Here is a 7997-nt window from a genome sequence, read left to right as displayed (position 1 = left end):
AAAAAGAGAACATGCTAATCCATCTGAACTCCCCCGGACAACTCATGTTTTGTAAAGATTTACTTCTAAATTCTTACATTAGTTATTTTTTTCACTGTCCCCCCTTTGATTTATGAACATTCTTACAAAGATTGTTACCATCGCCACTTGGATTCTAGATTCTATTTCCTTCATCAGACAATCCTTTCAATGTTTAGTAAATGCTCTTTGTATGTCTTAAAATATCTGCATTTCATCTTCATTCTTGAGTAGTAATTTAGGTACAAGTGGGATTCTGGATTGGCTGTTGTAGTTTTGCAACAGCCGTGGCACTCAGAAGTCATTTTTTCCTTTTCTTCCAGATGGTCTTCTGGCTAATGAGAAGTCTGCTGTCAATCTGAACATTGTTCTTCAAAGGTTATCTGCCCTATCTCTTCTGGTGGTTTTAAAGATGGCTTCTTTATATTTGATATATTGCAGTTTCTCTATCTCTCCCACCCCCTTCTCTCTCCCTCTCTCCTTTTTCTCCAGTTTGGAACTTAGTGTGTGTGTGTGAACTTGTGTCCTAGCAGGAAATTCTCCACCACCGTATCTGCTTGTTACTCCTCCCCATAACTTCCCTCCCCTTCTGGAACTCTGTGGACACACACGTTGGAGTTATTTAGTCTATTCTTCACATCCCTCCTTGCCTCCTTCTTATAAATCTTTAGAGGTCTCTAAGTTACATTCTTAGATTCATCTTCCCATTTATTAAATTTTGCTTTGACATATTCTGTTGAGGTTTACAATCAGGAAAGCATTATTTTTTCCTTTCTAGAATATATGCTTATTTTCAAGTCTGCTTACTCTGTTTTTATAACGTCTTCTAACATTATGAGATCAGTTGATTCTTTTATCTCTTTGAACATTTTTAAACACACTCATTTTGAAGTCCTTTAGAAACTGCTCTATTTTCTTTGGTTTCTCGACTGTGAATTCTTTCATTTGTTGTGTCTGCTGGGTCTCTCTTCTGGGGGTGGATTTTCTGATGTGCTTCATCTCTTTTTTACTGTGAGCTTATTTTCAACAGTTGTCATCATGCTAGTTTCTCAGTAGTGCCGGGACTGGGGAGATGATCTCATCTAACAAAGCCCTTCAAATTTACCAGTTCTGAACCATTTAAAAATTGCTCTGTAATAATACATTTCAGACACACAAAAGGTATAAATAATAGTGTAATATATACCTATGTAGTGATTATCCAGCTTGAGAAATAAAATATTACAAATACCTTTGAAGCTTCCATGTATCTCTTTTCCATGGCAATTACCTAGCCCCCCTCATCTCTAGAAATAAATGCTGTGCTGAATTTGGTGAGTTTGGGCTCCATTCCTCCCCAAGTGACATGAAATAGTGCTTCATATATTTTTTTAATTTTATTAAATGCTATCACCTGATATCCCTTTGCTGCTTTCACTTTTTAAAAATAAAAATTTTTATTTAGCCCTGTTGATACACAGATCTTTAGTTCACTGATTTTCAATTCTATATTATATTTCATGGCACGAATATCCTATTATTTAGTCACTCAATCTTCTATTTATACACATTTCAATTTCTCCTCATTTTTTGCAGTTACCAAAAACACTGCTATCAGCTCTCTCGTACATACCAACTTGTACTTATGTGCAAAAAATTTTCCAGCACAGATATCTAGGAAAGGAATTGTCGGCTAATAGGAAATCTGTGTTGTAAATTTAAAAGATTTGTCTTCAAAGTTAAAAATAATTTATCCTAACACCAGGTATAAGTATAATTTTACGTCATCCTTCATCTTTATCAAATCTTGGAATTATCAGCATTTTAATATTTTCCATTCTGATGGGCTTGAAAGCATATGTCCTTGAGATTGCCATTTATGTTTTGTGTCCTAGTCCCCAGTAAGAGGTACCACCTTTTTATGCTTTTATTTTTGCCATTGAGTTTCTCTCTCTTATTCTTGTTGCTCATCAAATTCTTTTCCTTCTTGATTTATAGGACATTTTACAATGAGCAAAATGCAAACTAATTTCTAGTAGTACGCACCAAAAATGTTTTCTCCCACCTGAAATTTATCTTTCACTTTTTGTATCGGTGACTTTCAATTAATGGAAAATGTCCCCTTAATAAAGTCAAAGTTCTCATTCTATTACTTTAATACTCAAGCTTATTTGCATTGGTAAGAAACTGTTACATACTTGGGATCAAAAATTATCTTTTTCCTTTTAAATTATTCTTTATAATTGTTACTAACATATAATGTTTGTACATGTTTACAGGGTATATGTGATATGTTGCTATAGGCACAGAATGTGCAGTGACCAAGTTAGGGTATTTGTAGGATCCATCACTTCAGGCGTTTATCATTTTTATGTGTTGGGAACATTTCAAATCCTCTCTTTAGCTATTTTGAAATCTATGATAAATTGTTGTTACCAATAGTCCCTCCACTCTTCTGTCAAATATTGGGACATATCCCTTATATCTAACTGTGTGTTTATACCAATTAACTAACCTCTTTTCCTTTCCCCCACATCCACACATCCTTCCCAGCCTCTGGTATCTGCATGTATCATTCTGCTCTTTACCTCCCTGAAATCAGTATTTTTTGCTCTTATGTCTGAGTAAAAACATCAAAATTTGTCTTTCTGTACCTGTTTTATTTTGCCTAACATAGTGACCTCCAGTTCCACCCAGGCTGCAAATAACATGATTTCATTCTTTTTGTGGCTGAATAGTATTCCGTTGTGTATACCCATATTTTCTTTATCCATTTGTCTGTTGAACACTCAGGTAGCTTCCATACTTTTGCTATTGTAAACAGGGCTGCAACAAACATGGGAGTGCAGGTAGTCCTTTGATATACTGATTTCTTTTCCTTTGGATAATTACCCTGTGGTAAGATTGCTGGATCATATGGTAGTTCTAATTTTAGTTTTTGGAGAAATCGCCATACTATTTTCCGTAATGACTTTACTAATTTATGTTCTCCCTAACCATGTTCGAAGGTTCCCTTTTCTATGTATTTTTACCAGCATTTGTTATTTTTTGTCTTTTTAATATTAGCCATTCTAGCTAAGGGAAAATGATATTGTGGTTTTGATTTGCACCTCTCTGATGATTAGTGATGGTGAGCGTTTTTTGATTTACCTGTTGTCTGTTTCTTTTTTTTTTTTTCTTTTTATTGTTGGGGATTCATTGAGGGTACAATAAGCCAGGTTACACTGATTGCATTTGTTAGGTAAAGTCCCTCTTGCCTGTTGTCTGTTTCTATGTCTTCTTTTGCGAAATGTCTGTGACTATTCTTTGCCTACCTTTAATGGGATTTTTTTTTAATATTTAGTTGTTTGAAATCCTTATAGATTCTAGATATTAGATGCATGTTGGAGGAATAGGTTGTGAATATTTTCTCCCATGCAACAATTTGTACTTTTGCTGTATTCTTTATTTAGTGTGCTCTGCAGAGCATTTTAGATAAACATAGTGCCTTTTGTGGATTTTTGTTTGGTTTTCTGTGTTTTTCAAGACTTAGACATAAAATCTTTGCCTAGACCAATGTTCGGAACCATTTTATTCTAGTAGTTTAATAGCTTCTGATCTTACATTTAAGTTTTAATTCATGTTGGGTTTTGTCTATAGTAAGAGATAGGAATCCGATATCCTTTTTCTGCATATTAATATCCAATTTTCCCAGCACTATTTATTGAAAAGACTGTCCTGGGGTGGTGCCTGTGGCTCAAGGAGTAGGGCACTGGCCCCATATACTGCAGATGGCAGGTTCAGACCCAGCCCTGGCCAAAAACTTCAAAGAAAAAAAAAAAAGAACTTCAAAAAAAAAAAAAAAGTCTTTGTCAAAAGTCAGTTGGGTATAAATACGTGGATTTATTTCTGAGTTTTATATTCTGCTTCATTGATCTATGTGTTTGTTTTTATACCAATACCATGCTGATTTGGTTACTATAGCCTTGGAATATAAAATGAGTCAGGTAACATGATGCCTTGAGTTTTGTTCATTTTTTTCAGGGTTACTTTGGTTCTTTGGGCTCTTTTTTAGTTCTATACAAATTTTTGGATTGTTTTCCTTATTTCTGTGAAAAATGACATTGATATTATGTTGAAATTGCATTGATCTATACATTGTCTTGGGCAGTGCGGTCATTTTGCAGTAATTTTAATGATATTAATTCTTCCAATCCAGGAACATGAGATGTCCTTCAATTTGTATTCTCTCCAATTTATTTAAAACTGGAGTTTTTTATCGCTGTACTTTTTTTCGTAGAGATCTTTCACCACCTTAGTTAAATGTTCTCCTACGCAGTTTAGAGTGGGGGGTTGTAGCTATTGTAAATGGGCTGCCTTCTTGACTTTGTTCTCAGTTAGTTCATTACTAGTGTATGGAATTGCTATTGTTGGTTGTGCATACCATGACTTTACTAAATTCATTTATCAGATCTAGGAGATTTTTGGTAAAATCTTTAAGTTTTCCTAGATATACAATCATAGCATCTACAAAAGGGGACAGTGTGACTTCGTCTTTTCCAATTTGGATGCTTTGTATTTTTTTCCCTTGCCTGATTGCTCTGGCTAAGACGTCTAGTACTATGCTATATATGAGTAGTGAAAGTGAGCATCCTGGTCTTGTTCCAGTTCTCAGAGGGAAGGATTTCAGCTTTTCCCTCGTTTTTCATCTTTTCATCACTCAGTATTATGTTAGCTGTGAATCTGTCATAGTAGTTATGTGCCTTTGTTACATTAAGGTGTGTTGCTTCTATGCCAAGTTTGTTTATCAGGCAGGATTGTTAAAAACTATTTATCAAATGCTTAACTGCTTCTATTGTGACCATATGGTTTTTGTTCTTCATTCTCTTGATGGGGGATATGACACTTATTGATTTGCAGATGTTGAACCATCCTTGCATCCTGGGATAAGTCCTCCATCGATACCCGTGCATCTAACGTAACAGTCACTCTGTACAATTTTTTGGATTTGCTTTTATAGGGTAAGCTTTTTCCTGCAGACATTTCTATGGTATTGGCTGAGCAAGGTACTTTGGTTTTGATTCTGGGTGCAAACAGCAGTATAGTCTGTTTATGATTTCACTGGCTGTGAACACCATCAGCAGTGTCTGTAATGTCCTCAGTGGCTAAGGGTGTGGTTCTTAGTAGAGGCTGTGGTCAGATTTTGCTGGGGACTGGAACACCAGGTGGGCCAGTATTGGGCTCTTGTAATGGCACTAGAGGATGAAATGTGCTTTTCTTTGACCCTAAGGCAGCATACACAGGCACCAAGGTTAGTAGGTTCAGGCAGGGTGATTCTTGGGCCACCAGGCAGCTTGCTCCAGTACCAGGAGTGATAGCAGTAAGCCAAGTAGGGCAGGTTCTCAGGTCCCTGGGTAGTGGGTGTAGCACAAACAATGGCAACAGCAGTGGTAGGACAACCCTCCACTTCCCAGTGGTCCACTTTGTTGGCTGTGAAAAGCTGAGCAAGCCAGTTCCCAGGCCTATGAGTGCACATGCAGGTGGGTGCCAGCAGTGGTGGTATTGGCAGATTGGCTGGGCCTGATCTTAGCCCCAGGGAAGAGGTACTCAGGTGCTAACAGTGGTGGACCAGGCTGGGAGTCCCCAGGCTGCTGGACAGCGAGTTCGGGCACTGGTGGGAGCAGAGATGTGCCAGGCAGACCTGTCCTCAGGCCCCCCAATGGTTCTTGTAAATACTGGCTATGGAAGACAGGGCTGGGGTTCTCACTGGGTCCTTGGTAGAATACTCATGTGGAGGTGGCAGAGGTTACACCGTAGCCTTGTCACTAAGGGAGTTGCTCTCATTGGCTGTTACTCAAGGCAGGAGGCTGGGAAGTATGGAGGCTGGGAAGTGTGTGCTTCAGTCCTAAGTGGTGGCTGCAGGCCGAGTAACCTGTTCTCATGGCTCTTATAAACACATGGTGGCTCCACTGCAGAGGGTAGCAGGGTGGCTGCTAATGCCTCACCCTTGGGCCCCAGTAGTGAGACCCCATAGTAGTGCTAGTTGAGGGACAGAGATGCAGAGCCCGTTGGACCCCAGGACAGGATGTAGCTCTTAAAATGTGACCTTGCTGTAGCTGCTGAGGACTCAGAGGATGTGTGGATCACAGAATGAGTTCCCTGTCTAGAGCAATGCTGTCATGCGGTCTCTGGGGACTCTCTGTTTGTCTCGGGGCCCCTAAGGGTCAAGGAGCTCTAAGATTGCAGGAGTGGGAATGTGGACCACTGGTGGTCTCTCACCTACACTTTCCCTGCACTGGAGAACCTCTCCAGCCTCCCAACTGATCCTTTTCTTTCTTTGCTTTAGGTATTTCCTGTCACTTTTCTATTGAACACTATTCAGTGTTCTCTCTTGGATTGTCTACTTGAAGTGTGCTTATCTACCCACTATTATAGCCTCTAGTTGGCTACCTTGAAGCCCTTTCCTCATCTTATTATTTTTTAATATAAAAGTTTTGCTATTTAAATTTAGTACTTAAACCCACCTGGAGTTTATTTTGAGTATGGTGTGAGATGGAAATTTGATTTTATTTTTACTTTTTCATATGAATAATTAATTGTACCAGTAACTTTTATTAAATTTTCTTTTTCTAATTGCTCTATAGTTCTGCTCCTTCCTTCCTTCCTTCTTCCCTTCCTCCCTCTCTCTCCCCCTTTCTTTTCTTTCTTTCTTGAGACAGAGTCTTATTCTGTCACCCTGGGTAGAGTGCAGTCACAGTCAAGTTCATATTCTATATAGGTCTGCTTCTTTCTTTTATGCTGTCCCATTGGTTTATCTGTTTTTCATGCCAATTTCATATCATTTTATTTGCTATGCTTTATGAATAGATGCAATATTTGATAAAATAAACCTCCTTCAATATCTTCTTCCTTTAAGTTGCTTTGGCTTTTTGTAGCACGTTGTTCTTCCACATAAATCTTAAAACCAGCTTGTCAAGTTTAACCCAGAATTTCTCAACCTTTATCAGAATTGCATTGAAATATTAGTGTAAATTATGCAGAACTTACACCTTTATGATATTGAGTCTTCTAAATTCTTGATACTCAAAGATATTTTGAGGACATCAGCTGGGAGCTTGTTAGAAAGGCAAAAACATCTACCCCATGCCTACTCAATCAAAATCTGCATTTGGACAAGATCTCAGGTGTTTCATTTGCATGTTAAAGTTTGAGAAGCCCTGGTATAAGCCATAAATATGGAAGACATGTCCAGTTATTTAGATCTTTGTAAATCTCTCCATAAATGCCATGTACCTCTTCTCTTTTGGGGTGAGAGATTTGCTAGATACTTTTTATGGATTCAAACCCACCAGCTCAGGTGTGTATGGTTAGCGCCTTAGCCACTTGAGCCACAGGCGCTGAGCCTGCCTTTAGGTTTTATTTAGATTTACTAAATATTCTTTTTAACTAATATGGCAATCTCTTTGTTTAACCTCTGAATTTAAGCCAGTATAGTTATAGCGTATATATGTAGACTTATTTACTCTATTAAATGGTTTTATTTACTTTTTTTCCATTTTTTATATCTTTTTTTTCTTTAGTTAATCAAATTTTGGGAGGATTTATGTCTCATTTTTCCTCTAATGGTTAAGAAATTGTCTGTTTTTAATCTTCTAATGATTCTTTTAAAATTATAGCAATATAGCATTTTAATTTTGGTTTCTAGGAAGGGGTATCTTCAAGTAAGGTGAAAGTCAGGGCCTTGTGCCCTTTGTGTGATTTGGCCCCCACCATATAGCACCCAGCACCTAGCCTGGGATTGTACTTCTTTCTGGGACAAATGCCCCATCATTCACTGTCCTGAAAGACTAGGTGCCATCATGCTATTTCTCAGGCTACTGGTTTTGGTTTCTCAGGACACTCACCAGTTGCCTACTTCCCCAGCTGCCTGAGTTCTACAAGATTTCCTTTCTTGTCAGGTATTACATTCACTGTCACAGGGCATCTGGCAGTTCCTGGTAGCCCAGGCCTTTCTATCTTCT

This window comes from Nycticebus coucang, chromosome 6, assembly GCF_027406575.1.
Source record: "Nycticebus coucang isolate mNycCou1 chromosome 6, mNycCou1.pri, whole genome shotgun sequence".
In the NCBI taxonomy this organism is placed as follows: domain Eukaryota; kingdom Metazoa; phylum Chordata; class Mammalia; order Primates; family Lorisidae; genus Nycticebus; species Nycticebus coucang.
The sequence above is the reverse complement of the archived record's forward strand: the minus strand, read 5'-3'. Positions refer to the sequence as shown.